Source organism: Desmodus rotundus, chromosome 6 (genome assembly GCF_022682495.2).
Source record: "Desmodus rotundus isolate HL8 chromosome 6, HLdesRot8A.1, whole genome shotgun sequence".
In the NCBI taxonomy this organism is placed as follows: domain Eukaryota; kingdom Metazoa; phylum Chordata; class Mammalia; order Chiroptera; family Phyllostomidae; genus Desmodus; species Desmodus rotundus.
The window spans coordinates 66,586,753-66,609,320 of NC_071392.1; the positions used below are offsets into that span (position 1 = coordinate 66,586,753).

General features: G+C 38.7%; 2 pseudogenes; both read right to left on the reverse strand.

Moving 5' to 3' along the window:
* Nucleotides 1-883: 883 nt before the first annotated feature.
* On the reverse strand, nucleotides 884-21,029 carry LOC112299809 (transmembrane protein 132A-like; annotated as a pseudogene).
* A 122-nt stretch (nucleotides 21,030-21,151) lies between these two features.
* LOC139440250 (transmembrane protein 132A pseudogene) lies at nucleotides 21,152-22,022 on the reverse strand (annotated as a pseudogene).
* Nucleotides 22,023-22,568: the final 546 nt, after the last annotated feature.

The window sequence follows — 22,568 nt, forward strand, 5'->3', positions numbered from 1 at the left end:
GCTCAGAGAGCTCAGTGAGCTTCCTGATGACCATTGCTTTGAACTCAGTATCTGATAGTTGAGTTGCCTCTTTTTCGGTTAGTATTCTTTCTGAGACTTCCTCCTTTCCTTTCATTTGGGAATTGTTTCTTTGTCTTCCCATTGTTAGTGAGGCTCTTCTTGTTGGCCTCTGCTTCTTAAATTGCTTTGTTCTGACTCCCTGGTTTTATGATATGAACTTCTATGGTAGAATGCCAATGGGATTCGATGGTGCTGTCTCCTTACTCTCCTGTGCTCACTGGTCTTGAGCTGACGTTTATGTGTTTAACACGGTCTAACTCTAGTCTTTTCAGCCCTCCAGGTTTTGTTGTCTCATCTGTGGGATAAAGAGAAAGGGGGGGAGAAAGGAAAACACACACACACACACACACACACACAAAAGAAACCACAAAAAAAAAAAAAAAAAACCACCCAAAAAAAACCAAAACAAAGATGGGAAGGAGGGAAAAAGGAACTAGGAAAGGAGGAAAGGAAGGAAGGAGGGAAGAAGGAATAAAGAAAGATCGTAGGCAAGATAAGAAGGAATTTTAACAAAAATTAAAACATAGAAATAGATAAAAGAAGGCAGGAAGAAGACATAAAAATGGTAAAGGATGGGAGGAAGTAGGAATGAAAAAAAAGAAAAAAAGGAGAGAGGAAGAAGGAATTCAGGGGGAAAGGAAAGAAAAGAAAAAAGATAAGAAAAAATAAAAGAAAAGAAATCTTCTTTTGGCTTTGAACCGGTCAGGTTATATCTGCTGGTGTCCTGTCTGTGCAACTGGAGGGGGTGGTTGGAAGGACTGGTTTCACTTTTCTCCCTTCCTGGGTCACACTCTTCGCTGTTTTGTAGGTGTGACCCAGGCAGTCAATCAGGCCGTTGATCAGCCACTCCAGCAGCTTTGTTCTTGGGACACGCAAGCAGCGGCTCCTGCGGCTTTGGCTTGGTAGGCGTGCTCGCGCAGCCGGGGAATCCAGCCGCTTTGGGTTTGTGATGTATTTTGTGCCCTGAGCGCGCTGCCGGCTGACCAATCGAGCCGCCTGGGCTTGGGACTCTGGAGTTAGTACACTCGCCAGCAGCTTTGTGCCCGGAAAACACGCACCCAGCCGGCCCTGCGCTGGGCGAGCGCGCAATCCCCCGCGCCTGAGGTTCTATGCTTGGGGGCCGATCCAGCCGCCCTGGGCTTGAGTCTCTCGAGCGGGTGGGGCCGCCCCGGGACTGAACCACACGGCACTCGGCTCCAAGGTCCTGGGCTCGTGGGTGGAGCTGCTAGCCTCAGCTGCAAATGATCTCGGAGGTTTCAGGTGTGGGCGCCCCTCCAGGGTTTCATGTATGGGCCCCGTTCGCTAATCTGCGCGCCCTCACTTTTTGTGCTGTTTATCCCCCCCCCGCCCCCCCCAGCTCGCAGTCCAGGGGCGGAGGGGGGAGGGGCGCCAGTGGCCTCGGTTACTACTGAGAGTTCTCTAACTAGCCCCTGAGTGTCTCTATTTTCTTTTTCTTTTTGAGAAATTCCTCCTTTTCAAGCTCCCCTGGTCCAATCAAGCACCTGGCTGCTTACAGCGCAGCCTGGCCCTCTCCCAAGACTCCTGCAGCCGCCCCTGCGCCAGGGCTGGCGCTTCTGCCGCCCTTGTACCGCGCGTTCCCGGGACCCGGGGACCTTATTGTCCTTGAACACTCTTCTTACCGTCAGATCTTTCAATGTCCTCTATCTTTGGTCTCTAATCTTCATATATGCTGGAGTACTGTTGGCTGTTCGCTCTGCTCCTCAGATCAGCTAGGTATTTCCCTGGCGCTGAGGGGAAGTGGATTCCGCTCCCACCTATGTTGCCGCCATCTTCAGGTCCCTCTGAAATTCTTCTATAAGGAAGATATGTCTCTTACTTATGATTAATTTGCCAAAATATTATTTAAAAAATCAAATCAATTTTCATGGAAACCATTATATTAGTGATGATTTCTATTGCTGGTATATCAGTTTCTTGATTTAATTGCCTGAATTAAAAACAAATAAAAAATATAGACAATAAAGGTGAGATCATATGGTATTTGTCCCTCACCGCCTGGCTTATTTCACTTAGCATAATGCTCTCCAGTTCCATCCATGCTGTTGCAAAGAAAAAACAAACAAAATATAACCAGAGACATTGAAGTTAAGAACAATCTAACAATAGCCAGGGGAGAATGGGGTGGGGACAGTGGGAAGAGGGGGTTACAGGAACTACTACTATAAAGTACACATGGACAAATCAAGGGGGTGGGTGAAGGTGGGGGAGGGAAGTGGGTTCAGCTGGGGTGGGGTGGAGGGATGGGGAGAAAAGGCATACAACTGTAATTGAATAACAATGAAAATTTTAAAAAAAGAAGAAAAAAATATAGGCAATAGGAAAAAAGAGCAATATTCTATTCATAATTTTTATTTATTTGAGATAGAGCTTATTTATTTATTTATATTTATTTATTTTATTGTTGATGCTATTACAGATGTTTCCCCATTTTCACTCCTTTTGCCCCCAGCCCTGGCCCTCACCACATTGCTCTCTGTGTCTATGGGCTATGCATATATGTTCTTTAGCTAATTTGAATTAAATATATTATGCAAATTAAAAAAACCAAATTGTTGTGAACATTATTGCATTTTATATATGTGTAGAATGCCACAAAATTAGTACACAATTGTCACTTAGCATTTTCTCTGTCATTTATTTCAAACATTACATAAAAAGTCAGTGAAATGGTAATTATGAAACACCCATTTTATCTAAAACATACATGATTGGACATATACATTGATTTATAATGAAAATGTGCATTTATATGTTAGTTCTTCAGAAGTGATACTTACAGAAAACCTAATATCCTCATGGTAGGAAATATCTGCTTTATATTACTTTTGAGACTACCGAGATAGAGTATATGTAAATTAAAGGCTAGTAGAAACATTTTTTAACTTTTTTTAATTGTTGTTCAAGTACAGTTTTCTGCCATTTCCCCCCTAGAAAATTTAATGCTATTAAAAAAACAGGTTTTCTTCCACACAAAACATAAATAATATTCTCTAATACTCTGAATTTCCTCAATATGCTTCATAATTATTATTTAAATGCTGCATACAAAATAATTTCCTTTAAAATATTGAAGTTCTATGATATATTAAAGAAGCATATTAAAAACTTAACTTATGAAACAAAAAGGACTGTCTCAAAATCACTAATGTAAATTTACTAGTATATTTCTATCTTAGATTACCTTGAGATATGATTTTAATAAAGGATTATAAATAGGTATAATTAAGACTGTGAGTCAAGTGGTTTAAATTTCATCCTGGTTTGATTTGGGCTTTTTAAAATCTTCAAACATATATATTTGAAGACTTTACATACACACACATACACATGTAGAATTGATATGAATTTTTACTATGTTAAGTCCTTAAGATTTTTATGGAAAGTGGAAATAAATGTTCTTATGAAGCATTAGTTTTAACATAAATTTCATTGGATGTCTAGTTAATAAATAAAAACTTGTCCTAAAGTTTCACACATTAGCTGTGAAATAAGATATTTTCCTATTGGTCCTTGTAAAGACAAAATATTTGTCAGAGTTAATCCTCTTGTCTGTCTTCATTTTTTAGATGTGTGATCTATGAGTGATGTTATCCAATTATCTTGCCTTCTATCTTGCTAATATCTACCCAAATATCTTTAATATTCACTTATTAAAATTTTGTAAATGTAAAGAGAAATAAAGAAGAGACTAGAAAATAATATTAAAAAATTAACAAATAATTTAATTTTATTTTTGAATGAGTCTGCTCCTATAATGTGGCATATAAATGAAATGATCCATTGACTCAAATTTCTGATTCAAAGAACTTAAACTAACATTTGACTGAAACCTTCTGTTGTTCAGGTGATAAGTATACCTGCTAATATTAAATTTATTTTCTTAGCTCACCTAAACTCATTTTTTAACTTAATAATTCTTTAATTTTACCAATTAATACATGCACATAATTTTTACATGAATTCAACAAGTTTCTAAGAAAGAACAATAGTTTCCTGCTTCCCTCTATCTTAGGTCAAGTTCATTTTCTAACTTAGTTACTTTGACTCTTGATATTGTCTTCCCTCTATTTTTTCTTTCTTTCTTTCTGGAGATCCTTTTGATTGAATGTTACAAATCCACAAAATATTCTCTGATTTTCGTGTTTTATTTTCTACTTCCCATCTGACTATTTCTTCTTAAACTTTGAAAGTTTTCTCAAAATTGTCTTTCTAAAAAATTGTATTAAATTTATTCATTGATATTGGCTCGAGTATACAATTCTATAATACTGTATTTTGTGTTTGCCACCCATAGTCTAGTCCCTTTTTGTCACCATACACTTGAGCCCCTTCACCCTGTCCTCCAGCCCCCAGCCCCCTTATCCTCTCTCTAGTAACCATTGTACAGTTGTCTTTGTCAATGAGTATTTTGTTTTTAAATCTTGCTTGTTTGTTGCTTTCTGTTTTATATCTCACATATGAGTAAAATCATATGAAATACATTTTTGTTTTGAAGAGTTTTAACTTTGGTTTAGAATCACAAATTTATCTTTGTGGCGGTGTTCATTTTTCAATCTTATATGTGAAATTTCTAGATAGGGCATGGATTGACAGAACAATAATTTTACTGAGTAATTTATGTGATGAGTTATGGATTTATAGAATCAGTCAGGAATCAAAAGACCAATAATAGGTTGACAGAATCAATAAGAAAAAAAGAGAAACAAGAAATAAATCAATGTGAGGTAAATAATTTATAGGTATGCATTCTTAAAAGCACCTGTTTCACAGTATCTGCTGGCAAAATATGTGTGGATATGAACTCTTGTTCTACATGTTAGGCAGGTTTATGCTACTTGTATTCAAAAAATTTGCATTTTTTAAAAAGTCAAGAGTAGTTTAACAAAAGGCTCCTCTCCACCACCAATATTGACATTTTGAATACTAGCAAGAAAATCTTAATCTGTTTGGAGGTTTTTACTTTGATGGAATGGAAACTTTTCTTTTTTCAATTGAAGAGTGTTCAATTGAACACTCTTTTGTTTTTGTTTTTCTGATTGTTTTGTTTTTGTTTTTTTCAGTTTTGAGGGAATGCTAAATTTAAAATGACTTTTATTATCATTTTTACTTTAACTTTGTCCAACTGTTATAAAGAAAGAATAATAGAAATAAAATAGGAGTTTTTTAATTTGTCTACAAAGAAAAAAATGTCAAAGAAAAGAGTGAATGACCAATAACGTACATTGGAAATGCTAAAAGCATTTGTAGAGGAGCTTTGCCTGCAGACAGCCCCGCCCCCCCAGCCGTCTGTCCACCACGGATGAGAATGAGTCTACCAAGACAGGATCTGCTTGGGGAGGAAGGGTGGCTGATCTTTCAAAGGAGAAGGACCAAGAGCCTTTTCCTCAGTGGGCTTTTATTGGGTTCAATTTGCACAGAAATACAGGTAAAGCTCATCAATCATTGTCAGGCAGTAAGGATCAAACAATAGATTGTCGGGGGGCTTTAACGCAGCCCCCCAGGTTCCGCCACGGATGAAGAAAAAGACTACCAAGACATGATCTGCTTGGCGAGGAAAGGTGGCCGTTTCTCTCAAGGGGAGAAGGGCCCCGAGCCTCTCTCTCCACGGGCTTTTATTAGGTTAATTCGCATAGGAATACAGATAGAGCTCATCAATCATTGTCAGTCAGTAAGGGTTAAACAATACAAGATTTACAGAGAACTCTGAGGGCTTATTCTGAGTTACAGCCAATTAGTTAGAGGGCCATAAAACTTTAGGCGCCAGACTCATCTCAGGTCTGGACCCTTATCTCTTAAACTGAGGGTACAAATTAAGTAGGTTTCACAGGAATGTATGTAGTTTTCTTAGGCCTGATTCCCCAGGGAATCCGCCCCTCCCAGCACAGGACTGCACTGCCCTCTGTTATTGCTTCAGGCTTAAGTCAGGCAAGGGAAGTAAGGCAGCCAAGAGATTAGGAGACTTCTTGCAGACAGAATGAGGACTCAGGCTATTTCACAGCCCAGGGGCGAGGGTCTATCACCCCCTTTTTCCACAGCCCCCCGAGTCCTTCCCTGCAGGCCTCTTTCGTGACCAGAACCTGTCTTAGGTTGATCCTCCCTTGAGGATTCTTACCCGTCACTGGCTAACTGGCCAAGCTCAGGGCCAAGCAGGGTGAAGTGGGCAGAAGTGGCACACCTGCCAGGGAGATAAGCTTTGTCTCCTTAGTGGCTTATGGTCCCAACTCTGACTCAGCCTTAACCATGGGGGGTTACAGCCTCTGAAACCAGGCAGGGCGGTTCCCAACAATAGATAACATACAAAGAACTCTGAGGGCTTATTCTGAGTCAGGGTCAGTTAGCTAAAGGGCTATAAAACTTTGGGAAGCAAACTCATTTCATGCTTGGACCCTTATCAGGAAACTGAGGACCTTCTTAGCAAAGCAGGTTTCACAGGATTTTATGCATTCTTTTTTAGGCCTAATCACCCCAGGGAATCTGTCCTTTCCTGCCCAGGGCTGCACTGCCCTCTGTCATTGCTTCAGGCTTAAGTCAGGCAGGGGAAGTAAGGCAGCCAAGAGATTAGGAGACTTCTTGCAGACAGAATGAGGACTCAGGCTCTGTCAAAGCCGAGGGGCAAGGGTCCATCACCCCCTTTTTCTATAGCCCCCCAAGTCCCTTCCCTGTGGGCCTCTTTATGACCATGCCTGTCTTAAGTTGTCCCTCTCTTGAGGAATCTTACCCATCATTGGCTAACTGGTCAGGCTCAGGGCCAAGCAGGGTGAAGTAAAGTGGGCAGAGGTGGTGCCCTTGCCAGGGAGATAAGCTTTGTCTCCTTAGTGGCTTATGGTCCCCAGGTCTCTCACTCAGCCTTAGCCATGGGGGGTTTGCAGCTTCTGAAACCAGGCAGGGCAGTTCCCAACAAGCATTAATTTAAGTAGTTAAGGATACAGGAACTTCTGCTCAAGATGGAGGCATAGGTAGATATGCTTTACCTCTTCATGCACCATAGAAATAATTACAACCAGATCTCAAAACAAATAATAATGAGAACCATCAGAAAATCAAGCTGTATGAAAGTCAAACAACCAAGGATTTAAAGAAACCACATTCATCCAAATGGGTAGGAGGGGCAGAGTCATGGAGAGCAGAGAGGTGGTGGCAGTGGTGAATTGGAAGGTCCCACATTCACATACAGTGGATAAAAAATCAGGAGGGATACCTTGGGAGTGAGCAATCCAAGCCCCAGGCCAGACCCCAAAGCACAGGGTTCCAGCACTGGGAAGTAATATCTTCATTACCTTTGATATAAAACCCAGTGGGGGTTGAGGCTGTTAAAGAAACTGCCCGAATTTCACTGCTTAAATGCCCCACATGGACTTAAAATGTAGCAAACCCACCGACTCTGGGTTTACCACCAGGACAGCAGCTGCAAGAGTGCCAGTACATATGGGCAGTGGGTGAAGTGACTGAAAATGGAGTAAGACCTGGGCAAACCACAAGAAGCCAGGCAGCATCATGGTTCCCTCTCAAAGCCCTCCCTACACACAGAGCCACAAAGTGGTAATGCAGATTGTCTCACCTTGGCAATTACCTAAGGCTAGGTCCACAGAATTCACAGGTATTTTCTACATAGGTCATGCTACTAAGAGATAAAAGCAGCTCTACCTAATACACAGAAACAAATATAAGAAGGCTGTCAAATTGAGGAGACAAAGATATGCCCCAAATGAAGACCAAAACCCCAGAAAAAGAACTAAATGAAATAGAGGTAGCCAACTTATCAGATGCAGAGTTCAAAACACTGGTGATCAGGATGCTCAGAGATCTCCTTTAGCATGGCAACAACATAAAGGAAGAAATGAAGGTTGCCCTAAGTGAAATAAAGAAAACTCCACGAGGAACCAACAGTGAAGGGAAGGAAGCTGGGATTCAGGTCAGCAATTTGGAACATAAGGAAGAAATATATACTCAACTAGAACAGAACGAAGAAAGAAAGAAACAAACAAAAAAGGATAATATAAGACACTGGGCCATTTCCAAAAATGCCAAATCATAGGGATGCCAGAAGGAAAAGAGGAAGAACAAGAAATTGAAAACCTATTTGAAAAAAATAATGAAAGAAAACTTTCCTAATTTGATGAAGGAAATAGACATACAAGTCCAGGAAGCACAAAGAGTCCCAAACAAGTTGGACCCAAAGAGGATCACACTGAGACACATCTTAATTAAAATGACAAAGGTTAAAGATAAAGAGAGAATCTTAAAAACAGCAATAAAAAATCAGAGAGTTACCTGAAAAGGAGTTCTCATAAGGCTATCAGCTGATTTCTCAAAAGAAACTTTGCAGGCAGGAAGGGACTGGTAAGAAGTATTCAAAGTGATGAAAAACAAGGACCTACATCCTAGGTTACTCTATCTAGCAAACCTATCATTTAGAATGGAAAGACAGATGAAGTGCCTCCCAGTCAAGGTAAAGAAAGCTAAAGGAATTCAATACCATCAAGCCATTATTACCTGAAATGTTAAAATGATTTATTCAAGAAAAAGAAGATCAAAACCATGAACATTAGAAAAACAAGTTCACAACTTTTAACTGAATCTAAAAAAAGCAAAAACAAAGAAAACCAAAAAAAAAATTAAGCAAACAACCAAAGCAGGAACAGAATCATAAGTATGGCAATCATTTGGAGAGTTATCAGTCGGGACGAGGAAAGGGATGAATGGGGGAAATAGTGCAGGGATTAAGATTTATATCATAATATCAATACTATTTAATTAAATTAAAAATACTTCAAATTTGGTGAAATATTTTAGATTTCTAAAAATCACTTTGTACCAGTATATATGGCTACATTTTTAATACATTAGGAGAAAATTTCATTGATTTGTCATTTTACAGTTTTTGAACCTCCATAAAGAAAGTAAACAAATAAAAAACAGCATAACTTTGTTAGAAGTGCAGTAGTTAGAGCAAAAAATATGATAATAAAATATAGTAGCCCTGTATCCATAGTTTTGCTTTCCTCAGTTCAGTTACACACAGGTCAGCTGCTGTGCTGTGTGTAAAATTCCACTAATAAGCAATTCATAAGTTTTAAATTTTGAGTCATTCTAAATAATGTTATGAAATTCCCATTGTCCTGCCAGAACATGCATCATTCTTTTGTACAGTGTCTCCACACATTTTATGCTCCAGACCTGTAAGTCTCATTAGTTATGTAGTAGCCATGTTGGTTATCAGATCAACATTTGTAGTACTTCAGTTCTTGTGTTCAAATAACCCTTATTTTACTTAATAATGCCCCAAACTGGAAGAGTAGTGAGCTGGCAATTCACACATGCCACAGAGAAGCTATAAAGTATTTTCCATAAGTGAATTGGTGAGTGTAACACAATAAAATATTTTGAGACCATATTTACCTAACTTTGATTGTAGTACATGTTATAATTTTTCTAATTTTCATTAGCTATTGTCATTAATCTCATACAGTGCTTAATTTATCAATTAAACTTTATAATAAGTATGTATGTAGAGGAAGAAACATAGTATGTATAGGGTTCATTATTATGTTCAGTGTCAAGCATATAATGGAGGCCTTAAACATATCCCCAGAGGAAAAGAGGGACGATTGTAATTAGATCATATTAGATTATGTCTTTCAAGAACTGCTATGAACCAGCCTGGTTGACCTGTTTCCTTGTGTGTGTGTATTTAACTCTAATTTATTTTCAAAGTTATATAAAATAATTATATCTAACATCTAATCATCGATTATAATTTTCTTTAATATTTTGGAAGCTTCTCATTTAGACTATAGCAGAGGGGTGAAATGTGAGTGATCAGAGCAAATGCATGTGTGTCACTAGTGCAGCTGCTGCTGTGCAACACTAATATCGATGCAGAAAGTTTTCCATCTGACTGTCAGTTTTTCTCTGAGAGCAATTCAGCTGTGGTGCTTTTTTCATTAGAGCCTTTTACTTAGCATTTGCTAATTTAATCTTGCTTTTCCTCTCTTCTTATACATTTAACATAATTTTAGAACCTTATTTTAATTTTGAAAAGAGACTGGAGGGTGTATATGTGTGTGTACACATGTGCTTCCCCATGTGTGAACTTAGAGACTATCCCAGTAAGTATGAGTCACTTATCCCTGATGTAGATGTTAATATTAATAAGTGGTAGATTATTTCATATTGCAGACTTATTTCTGAAAGGCAGAATATCTATACTATATGAAATAAAAATATAATGATTATATTTATAAAACTATAAAGTTATGAAACATTGGGCTTACTTCTTACTAAGAAATGATAATATTTTTTTAAAGTTGGTAAAATACTCAGTGACAGATTTTCTCATTTCCTTCCTTGGCATTATGTAGAAATTGGACTGTTCAGTGAAACCTTGGCTTTGGCTGGACTCTGAGACCATATGTCAAGTTAATTAGTATAAATTATATTACCTTTTCAGAAACATATTTCCAATTTCCATTCTTTAAATATCTGCATACACACATTCAGAACACAGATATAATCTAAAACTGTGCACTAGTAATCACCAGCTACTGAAAGTAATCCCTTAATAGATACACTTATCCTTAAACACATTTTACTCACAACCTCAGAAATGCTTGAGTAAACAGATGGACCTGGCAGAGTGCCTTAAAGGTCCAGCAATTCAGACTGAGTAGAGTTAATGACATGGAAGGGAAAGAATATTCCAGAACTGAAGATTACCTTGAGAAAACACTTTGGTCATACCCTCACCTTTAAAAATGATCTCAGATCATCAACAGCAAGTTTCCAACTAAATCCACCTTTTATGATGATATATGATGAAAAGAAGAGCCAAAGCACAGATTACAAAGGAGATTGTGCTGTTGATTCAGCCCCTGCAGCACTTAATCTTCCTCAACTTTGCTGCCTTCTCCTTCTAAAGTCAGAAAAGTGGATTAAATACAAATTTATGAAATAGTTGATTCAGTTATATAGAAATTTTAATTATATATGTCATAAATAAAGTGTTAGGCACTTTCATTTTATCTTTTACTTGAATAAACTACATATATGTGAATAAGGCACATGTACATTATGTTATTAATGTAAATTAGAAAGAAATCCATCTGTGGTTTACTTTTCTTCTAGGATTTCATATTCTTGGGTATAGAATTCAAGAGCAACCAAGAGGGGTTGTTTCTTAGACTTTGGATGGTAAACAGACAATACAATATACAAATGATGCATTATATAATTGTACACTTAAAATATATATAATTTTATTAACCAATGCTACCCTGATAAATTCAATAACAATTTTTAAAAGTAAAAATAAATGAAATAAAATAAGCTATTGTCAAACCTCATGTTTTACTCAAGTATCTGAATAAGACTTGTATTAACACTAAGATAATCATGATTATTTTTTTCAGTTTTCATGTTCACAACTAATGATTGCCATTTTAGTGGGAGAAAGTTGAAAAAGTGAGAAAGCATACAGGATAAATTGTGAGTGTGTGAAACATAAAGTTTCTTTTTATATTAATATTTATTAACTACTATATTGTTTTCCATATGAACAACTGTACACCTATTTTTGCCTCAGTCTGTATTTCCGAGCTTAAAAGTTCAATATGGTTAATATTCCCTAAACTTATGATTTACATCTGTTTCTATTGTCATAAACTCAGAAAAAAGTGAAAGCATATAAGCTTGTGCTTAAGAGGGTAAGAACAATCCCTTATTAAGTATTAGTCATTATTTAAACTTCCTGTCTATTTCAGAGGGCACTTTAACACACATTTAGAGTTTCAAGTGTGATGCCAATACATATTTCCTATACTTCAGAGGAACTTACCAACAGTGCCTCAGTTTGTCTTGTCTTGTGAGTTCTCAATAAATATTTTATTTTATTTTTCTGTAAGTCTTAGAAGTGTGTCATGCAAAATACTGAGATACGCACAGTTATCTAACCATGAGGACTATGATATAGGAGAACTAAACAAATTTTTCTGAAAAATACTTTACAATAAATGTTGCTTAACAATCTGTGACCCAGTCTCATTTCCCATAACTCTGTCTATTAACACACCTGTTCCTTATCTCCACATTTTGTATTTAAAAGAGCATTGTCTATTTTCTTTGTCTACTTACCACATTCCGTGATTGAGCAGGAAAATATAAAGTGCTCAAGAAATAGCATTTCAGCCAAGAAAGTGGCATAATTTGCAAAGCCTCTGTCACCACTTTGCTTTCTTTCATTTCTACATGCATTCACAGAATTGAACCAGTTGGGTGCTAAATGCAACATAATACATTTTGATTGTTTTACTTTATTTGAGAATTTGTTTGTTAGTTCTGCCTACATTGGATACCTGGCAATCTATGCCTTCATTGGTGACATGGTCAAAAGTCTTCTAGTCACACTGGCCCCTAAAATGGTCTCAGTTTATAATTAATATGACTGCTGTAGTATAATCGTGCACTTCTACAAACTCATGATTATTTTTCTGGATTTCTTTAGTATATTTCCTGCAATGAAAGATGAGATAAACTTTCTATTTTATTTTTTTAAATTTCCAATCTAGCAGTTCTACCTTATTCTTTAAGTTTGCTAATTCCTGGATGCCACAGGAGGAAGTGGGGAAAAGAAAATGGGAATGTGATCTCAAAAGGCCCTTCCAGGGTTGTACCACCCTGAGGAGGTGTTAGCATTCTTTGGGCTCAGAAGTTGTTCAAAACTGACATTCTGTCATAAAGTGCTTTGATTGGGTAAAGATTGATTTCTTGGAAACAGCCTCTGACATGACGGCCTGCATGTTGGGGGTTTATTGAGTGTTCTCGGGAAAAGTGCCTGTAAGGGAGTGAAGGAGGCAGAGTGTTGCAGGAATCAGAAAACTGTGTTAAAATAGAGGCCTCAGCTGATGCCATAGTGGGAACCATACATTGCTACGAGCACTTAAGTACTGTCCAGAATTGAGGTAATGGGTCATGTGCCCAGTCCTTAACAAGTCCAGACACAGACATGGAGTGTAAACTTAGGTGAAACAGCACCATTTGCCAGAGGATAGTTTCTAAGAGGGACTTTACTATGATGCATGACACAATCACACTTATGGCAGCTGGGAAATGGATATCTGGGTCCTGACAAGTGATATTTTTGGCATAATGCAGTATCTGCTACAACCCATCCATCGCTATAGGCATTTGATCCATAGAGCAATGAGGAAGGAAACCTTATAAATTTTCTTGGAAAACCATGATGGAGGAGGTGACATTTGCGTTAACTAGAGGAACAAAAAAATAATTATAAGAAAAGGACAGAGAATAAATAAACACAGGAAAGAGAATGGATTCCTTGGGCAGGGAAATACTATCTTATTAATATAATTAATATTAATATTAATATCAGATGACAAACATAAGAAAGTTTTAAGAGGTAAAACACAAAGGTTGATAAAAATAAAAAGAGTTAAAAACAACTGAGAGCTTTTGTCTTGATTATAAAGTTCTGTTCAAATTTAAACTTTGTAAAATTTCTATCCAGTAAAAATTACATGGAGAGATAGAAAATTTATTTTAGAAAACAAAGTAAAGCAAGAGTTCAAAGACTGAAAATTCAAACCAAATAAGTTTATAAGACATTAATAATCAGTATTGTGATATATATTTATATATAAATATCTATATAGTTATTTTTTAGAATGCAAGTAGGAGGCCTGTAGCTTCTCTTGTCCAATCTCCTTACCTCTCCTCCATTTCTCTTCCTATAATAAAAAGTTTCAGTGAATGTGTCTCAGAAACCTCTGTTCCATTAGCAATATTAAGTACAAATACAATGTGAACTATCAAATCCTTTCCTAAGGTTTAAATAAAAATTCCTGTAATTTATAATATTTAACTTGAACATGGTATTCAAACTCTTTTCAATAATGTTCAATATGCCTGCTTTTTATTAAAATAGATGAAATATGGAGAATTTACCATAAGGATAATATCTTATAATGTTGGTTGAATATAGCCTCATTATTTATTATGTTTCAGTTTCTGCAACTATAAAATGAGGGAGCTTGACTAAATGATCTATATAGACTTTTCCAGATGTATATAATAGAATCAATACATTTTTATATTATAAAAATAAAAATAAATTATATTTATAGAAATACCTAAATGAATTTTAGTGCTTACATTAAATATCATTTATTCACATTTTAATTTACTCTTTTTTTTAGTTAGCCAACTATTACATGCCTCTAATTTGTAAGTGGTAGGCCAATAAAATAACACTGTGAACCAAATTCTGTAACCAAATATATAACCTTAATATTAAATGGACAAGTATATATTTTCTAACATGCTAATAAAAATAGAAAAAAACTGAGCCCTGAGGTTGGTCTTAAAAAGCTCTACCTTGTGTACACAAAATGCTAGTGCATAATTTCATTGTCCAGTTAAAGCCAAAATAAAACTTTTTGAGAGTATAAACATAAATATATAAAGTAAACTGACCATCATCCATCATGGCCAACCAATGAGGTATACTGGTTAAAAATATTTCAATAGTAACAAGACTCATCTCTATGTCTCAAGAAAATGTTGGCTTTTCTGCCATCTAACTTATCCAAAAACACTTTGATGTGTCAATGTTGTCTCTTCTACAATAAACATAGAAATAAACACCATCATTTAAATCAATGCTGTTTGATGAAAAGTTGTACCTCAGCTTCTAATCTCCTCGATTGTGCCCTTCTCTACTGTGAACCATGGCCCAAGTGGCTCTTGGGCACCACTTAGAAGCATCTGTTTCACTTTCTGTAGAGATCAAAGGAAAATGTAAGGTAAAGAAATCAGCCTTTTTTCTCCTGACTTCTACCATTTTTTTCTCCACAACATTACTACACAATGCCATCTGGGTGAATCAATCACAAGTCATAGGAATTAAAATTTAATCATAGAATATGTATATATGGAATAAATACACCATGGTGAAAAAATATATAACTTTATTTCTTGTAACCCTGTTTACACTGCCCCATACACCCATTCTCCAAACTGGGATGAAATTCATTTTTAGTTAATAAGGTTGGATGAAGAGGGGAAGACTTTCTCTTCCTTAGAATCCTACCCCAAAGAGAAATTCCTGTTGTCTGCCACAGAAATCGCAGTGATGTGCTCATTGATCCAGTTCACCTTGAAGATGTCTTCCCTGCTGCCATTTTCCTGGCTTAGAACCAGTGATCTTTGCAGGGCTAACGTTGGAGTCTGCCAAGTGCAGCCACCCAGGGGGCAGCATCACATAGTCATCCTGAGAGGCATGGGGGAATGTGGCTCACAAAGTCATAATTCCATTTTCAGTTCCTATTGGACACTGTCTAGGTATCCTTCTTCCTGTTTTTGCAAATGCAAGCCTAAATTTACCTTTTAAGACATTGATATTTTAAGTTAGACTGTTTCCTCTGGAGATCAAGAAGTTTAACAGGGCCCTGAGGAAAGGAGATTGTCTATTACATCTTATTCCATCTATCCACCTAAAGCAATATGAACAAATCATATTAATTTCTCAGTACTATTCTACCACATGTGACTTAATCCCATAATCTGGAATGAAGGAAGGGGAAGGCAGTGTAGACAGACTGGGGAATATTACATGTTAAACTATTTTCATGTAATAAATACATTAAGTGTAAATTTCTAATACTGATATTTATTATGAAAGAAGATTAAGAAGAGTAGCAGTGCAGTATAGTAAAATAAATGCTGTATTTGAAATCTCAGATGTGGATTGGGAAGCAAAATTAGACATCTTCTGAACATATGCACTTGACAAGATGTTTTATAATTTAATGAAAATGTAGTAGTTTGCTAGGGGTATGGCCATAACAAAATGCCACAGAGTAAGTTGCTTAAGAAGTAGACATGCATTTTCCACAGTTCTGGATGCAGGAATTACAAGATCAAGGTGTCAGGAGGCTTTGTTTCTTCTGAGGCCTCCCTTCTCTTCTTATAAAGATGCAAGTCATATTAGATTGGAGCCCACCTTAATGATCCTATTTTAAATTAATTACTTTTTAAAAAACAACTTCCAAATGTAGTCACATTCTGAAGTATTATACTTTAGAGCTTCAACATTTGAATTGTAGAGGAATGCATTACAGCCCAAAATGGAAAGACATTTATCTCATATGATTTTTTGATGATTAGATATAATTAAAGGTGTGTCACAGCATGGTGTGTAATTTATACCTAAAAACGTCGGTCTTATTATTCTTTTGAATTATTTTAAATGTAAATGAAATATTATTCTACTTCCCTGGTGACATTTTGTTTCTCAATATCTGAGAAATGAATGGAAACATTATTGGCAAATGACTTCTTTGAAGAAAAATCTCATATTCTATATTAATCATTTAAGGAAATGGCTTCCACATAAAACCATAAAAGTATACACACAAGTGTCAGATGTAAAACCTGGTTTTCCCCTTGCTGTAAGATATAAATGAGCCCAACTAGGTGGGAGAGGAGAAAGAGAAGATGGAAGAATGTTTTAAACTTAAATCCATTTTATTAATTTTCTGTATAGGTTGGGTTTTTGTTTCATGGCTTTATTTTTTAATTGCCTCATCAAATAACACAAATACTTGTTCCAATTTCTTCTACAAGTCTAGTAGTTTTAGCTTTCACATTTAGGTCAGTGACAAATTTTGAGTTCAGTTTTTGTGCAAGATGTGAGAAGAGTCAAGGTTCATTATTTTCATATATTGTTGTCCCACAGTTTGTGGAAAAACTCTCTTTTCTCATTGAATTATTTGATACCATACACATTTTTACATGAGTTACTTGTGTATGTATTGTAAGCATCACAAGATAATAATTTTTATCATTATACGGTTATAAAGAATTAACTAAGATATAATTAATAGGAAAAAATCCAAAAGAAAAAAATGTTTTTTGGCATTTGCTGAAATATTTACCATTACAGAAACTTCTTTATTTTCTAGCGTTTGTACCTGGCATCACTTATTTTTTTCTCTGCCCATACAAGGCTTCCTGCATTGTGTCCTGTAGTTTAGGTCTGCTGAAAATTAATTGTCTAGGTTTTTTTTCTGAGAATAATATAATAAACCTTTATTTTTGAAGGATATTTTAATGGGATATAGAATTCTGCACTGACATTTCTTTTTTAATAAATTAATATTGCTCTACTCTGTCCTATTCTTCACGGATTTTGATTAAATGTTAACAATTAATCAAATTGGTGTCCTCTGTATGTAAGATGACATTTTTTTTTCATTTGCCTCTTTCAATAGTTGTTCTTCTTCTCTGGCCTTTAACAGTTTCACTATGATACTGCCAAACTTGAGTTTCTGTTTGTTTATTATGCTTGGTTTGGGTGTAGTATTTTGGATATAAAAATTTCTTGTTAAATTAGCAAAAGTTTGGAGAATAATATCTTCAGATTGTTTTGCCTGTTTTATGTCACTCTCTCTTTTCTCTGTGGTGTTCCAGTTACATAATGTGAAAATACTATCTGTTATAAAATGATCAGTGATTATTTGCTATTTATTGTCTAGTAGGTCCTAGAGGGTCTGTTCTTTACTCTTTATTTTCCATTTTGTCTGAGTGGAATTTACTTTGATACTTTCTATTAGTTTATGTTCAAATTTGTTTTCTCCTTACTTTGTCATTTCAATTTGGCTATAAAATCACCTACATTTAAAAAATGTGTCAATTATAATATTTCCATTTTTGTTATTTCTAATTATCAACTGAATCCATTCTCTTTATGTTGGGATTATTAATTATTAAACATGTTTTATTTTTCTACATTGAGGATAGTTATAATAGATCCTTTTCAAACCTTGTCAGTGAGTTGACACATCAGAGTCATTGCAGAGTTACACTTTATAGATTTTCTTTTTTCTTGAAAATATAGTTTTTGGATTGTATCCCAGATACTATGAATAGATTGGAGAAACTCTGGATTGTTATATTTCTTCAGTAGTGCTGTTTTGTTTCAGAAGATAATTTTCTTGGCTGAGTTTGATTCCTCTCTTCTGTTCAGTGTTCCTGGTATGTTCAAACTTTTCCATGTAAGAAGACTGTGCATGTCTTATGACATGTCAGCTACAGACTAGTAGCGTGGAGTAGATGACTGACTTGTATGAGTCTCTCTATACTCTCCTTCATATACTCATTCCTCCAAAGGCAGTTCACTTTTGCTCACTTTTCAGTACTTTCAGGTAGTTGCTTCTGGGTCATGTTCCAATTCTATAGTTGCTTTTCTGCAGGCATATTTTAATATTTTCAAGGTCCATCACAGTGGAATATAGAAGTTGCATAAGTTTCTTGTTGCCCATCTGATTTTGTGGGCCAATACAATTTAGAATGTTACATCAGCTACATAAATAACCAGGTGTGAACAATGGCATAATGAGTATGCTACAGTAAGACTGAGCAAGGCAGACAATTGACTTCCAGGTGTGCTAAGTTACAGAAACATTTAGGTGAGCTGACTTAGACTGATAGGACAAATGCTAAGGCAAATGAAGAGAAATTGTCAGACTACTGGTAATTTCGAAAGTTTCTCATACAGTGGAAATAAAAGCCATAATACCACCTACAATTTCTATGTTTTTTATATTACAAAAGTTGAGAACAGTCTGTGGTCAGGGTGTTGGTGTGGTTTGGGGTGATAGGGGTGGTGAGGGTGGTAACAGTGGTGATAATGGGAGTGACCATAGTGCAGGCAGTGGTGGCAGTGGTGTTGGTGATGGTGAGGGTATTAGTATTGGTGCTGCTGCTTGAGATAGGAGTTGTAGCAGAAAATACTCCCTCACTTTGCTCACATAACATTTTGCTAATATTTCTTAAAATAATTTTTACCATGCCATAATGAACTTATTCAGTGTGTGTGTGTATTAATTATTTGAGAATGAGGAGTATACTTTACCATTCTCTGCATTACCTTACATAGTACTTTGAATGTTGCTCAAAGGTATGGACTTGTAACCAATATTTGAGGTGTGCAAAATTTTAACTTTTTTCCCATTAAGTAAAATTAATTTTACTGAGCTCCTGAAATGTAGACTAGCAACATATTTATAAAATACTTAGCAGAGCTTTCCTTTCTACTTATACACACACAATATCCTTCAATGATATGCACAACAAAACAAAAATTGATGTCTCTAAATGTGGTCCATATTCTAAACTTTTGGAATGTTTGGACATGAGATTTCTATGCTATGCATGGAGGCTGAGGCAGGAAACATGATGCCCAAAGTTCAGTCTATTAAGACCACCATTGAGCCATCCATTTCCCTTTGCCATTTTACCTACTTCTATTTACCTAAGGCATGCTATAGAAAGAGGCATGTAGGGTTGGTAATTATAAGACCCAGGGAGCTTTTTTCCCTTCCCAATTTGAAGATATCCTCTCTCTCTTCTTGATTTTTCCCCCATCATCACCACTATCTACTCTATTTTGGTGATTCTCTGTATATTTTGTACCCAACATTAGGATGACATGGTTCCCATAAATAAGGAGCATGAGCCTTTCCTCATGACTATGGTCCATGACAAGGGACAGGGCAGAGTGGGCCTAGGTAGGAGTCCTTGTGAGGAACCAGGCAGGGGACTTGGATCAGCAAGCACCAGAGGATGAGGAGGAGGCTAGGAGGCTACCCAGGCCCTAAAAATTTGGGCCTGGCAGTCTGGGGAGGAGGTTTGGAGCTGCCCCAGATCCTCTCCATGTAGCTGCAAAGCTCCTCATGGTTCTTCAGTCCCATGTACTCACACACCCAGAAAATATCCTCTTCACTTGCCACCAGGATGGACTGCACAACAGGGGCCCACATGGGCTCCTTGGGCAGCTAGGCTGCATGGACTGGTGCAAACAGTGACAAACTCTATGTGTATCTTCTGCCCTTTAGCTTCCTTCCTGGCCAAGGTGCTAACAGAGCTGGTAGTTCCCCAGCAGGTTCAGGAACCAGCATCAAGACCTCCCCATAGCAACTCTCACAGGGGTAGGCCAAGGCACTGCTGTCCCAGCTACTGGCTCAGTTACCCCTGGTCAGTGGCCAACCACACCCAGCTGTGGGGATGGGGGGAGGAAGGATCAGTGGCAATGCTGAGGAGGCAACTTGCCCCTCACATGCCCTTTGTCTCACCACTGCCTGCCTCCCACCCTTTCCTACCATGCTGGCCTCTGTGGCTGATGAACTCCCAGCAGGGTTAGATGGGAGAATGGCACTGGAGTGGGAGGAGGAGGCAGCCCTAGCAAGGCCGTGCATGAGGCCAGGGGCACATGGTAGTACCCTCAGCAGGGTGCAGGTGGGTACAGAGACACATACAAGGGCAACCCTTGGTGCCCACCCTACTCACCACCATCCTGAGCTGGGCACCTCACTTCTTGGCTGGCAGGACAGTGCCCAGCCCCTTGGCTGAGGTCATGGTGGCTGCCGAGCTCAGCGGGGACCAGGAAGTGGTGAGAGGGCAGCCATGGGAAACAGGTCACCTCCTGCTTTAGGGCAGGAAGGGCTGATTGTGGCTATGGCCCCAGCATGAGGCTGTGACCTCCCCAGGGTGGGAGGTACACTGGCTTGGGGGAAAATGATATGCCCTTTACTGCTATACCCGAAGCTCCAGCATTGTGGACAGAAGACTTTGTCATCCATCACAGCCAGCACCTGCACCCCCATGGAGGTCACAGACACGTGCTGGTTACCTGATGGAATCAGACAACGGAAAGTTGTCCAATTTCACCTGGCTTCCGGCCCACAAGGACTGCAGCCGTCCTCCAGCCAAGTTACTAGCGGGTCTTGCACACAGGGGTGCAGCACCACCAGGAGGGACATGCCCATCAGTTAGTTGGGGCCCAACAGGTGGGTAAGGTGGGGACAAGGAAGTGCCTGACCATGCAGTAGTACTACAGGCAGCAGCCAGGAGTGCACTACTCAGCCTCCCCCCATGCCTCTGCCTCAGGCTCTGGAACCCCTCCAGTCAGGCCGGGTACCCTCCAGCCTCAGACCTGCTCGACAATGATGTAATCAGCTCTATATGCAGGGGTAGTAGTGGGCCCCCCAGTTTTCGTTCAGCCCCAGTAAGGCCTGCAGCCAGCGTACCCAAAAGCTCCCTGGCTCTTATTGACGTCCACAAACAGAATGTCACAGGCCTTGCACACATGCAGGACCTATGTGCTTGCCAAATCACAGCCACTGTGCTCTGTCACCTCCACTGGAGCCCCTACCCACCACTCACCCACTGTCCATGGGAACACACCAGGGCACTCCAGTCAGTGGTGCTGTATTCACCAGCTTCTTGGTCTTGGTTAGTAGGGTGAGTGGTCTTGTGTCCTAATCCATTACCAGGATCCCCCACTCTATTCTGTCCTTCTCTTCTTCAGGTGCTTGGCCCAGGTACTCCAAGTGCCATGTAACAGGGCAAGTGACTGCCACACCCCACAAGCATCATTATCCCCCCAAAAGTTCACCCATAGGGAATGGGAGAGTTCAAGAGGGCTGCTGGAATCTGGCCTTGTGGACCTGGCATGGTAGCAGGCGATGAGGGTGATGTGGTCCTTGGAGCCCTTGAAGCAGTCACACTTGGCAGTCCAGAGGGTGGGAAGGGATGGGCAGTTAGTCCTCACATGCAGCACCTTCTCCTTGATTCTCGGGGTCAGTACGCTGGATGTGAAATTGTGCCGAAGCAGTAAAGTGGCACTGAAGAGCTGTCAAGGTTGCAGGAGCACACTGGGCACTGGCACAGTCACTGCCTCATCTAAGGGTACCTCCCAGTACTGTGGGGGTCCACCAGGCACAGTTCCACACTAAAAACTGGGAGGTCCTGCTTCCTAACAGGGCCACAGCATCCAGGGCCCTCAGTGGTAAGCTCCAGCCTGCAGGCCAGCTCCACCATGTGATAGAGCTCTGGAAGAATCGGGGTAAGGGGGACTCCAGCTTCATCACCCAGGTGCTCAGAGATAGCTGAAAGCCACAGGGTCATTGAGTGGTGCCTGAAGTATGTGTGGCTGGTGTGGACCTAGGAACAAGGCAGGCTACAAGTCCTGGTGGCCAAACCTGCCCTTTGAGGTGGAAGAGGTCTTGGATGTGGGACTCTACTGAAGTCACAACTGCTACCACCAACATGGCCCACATGTCCCACTGGACTTACCATTGGTTAGGCTCATTGACCTGATGAGCCACAACCTGCTGAATAGCAAAGGGCAGAAAGGAGGCCAGGAGATGTGTCTAGACCCTGGGCCAAAGCTGCAGGAGCATAAAGATCTGAGATCCATAGGCCAGAGAGGAGTTGTCAGGTCCACCTGCTCAAGGAAGTGCTATGGGGCATCCTGGAGCTCCAGGGCTGTGGGCAAGTAGGAAGAGTTCAGGGGTTCCTAGTCATAGTCCACTCTCATGACATCCAGGGCAAGAGCCACCAGGAAGCAGAGGCAGGGGTCACTGTGCCCCCAGAAAGCCAATGCCCCATGTGCAATTATCTGGGCATACAGT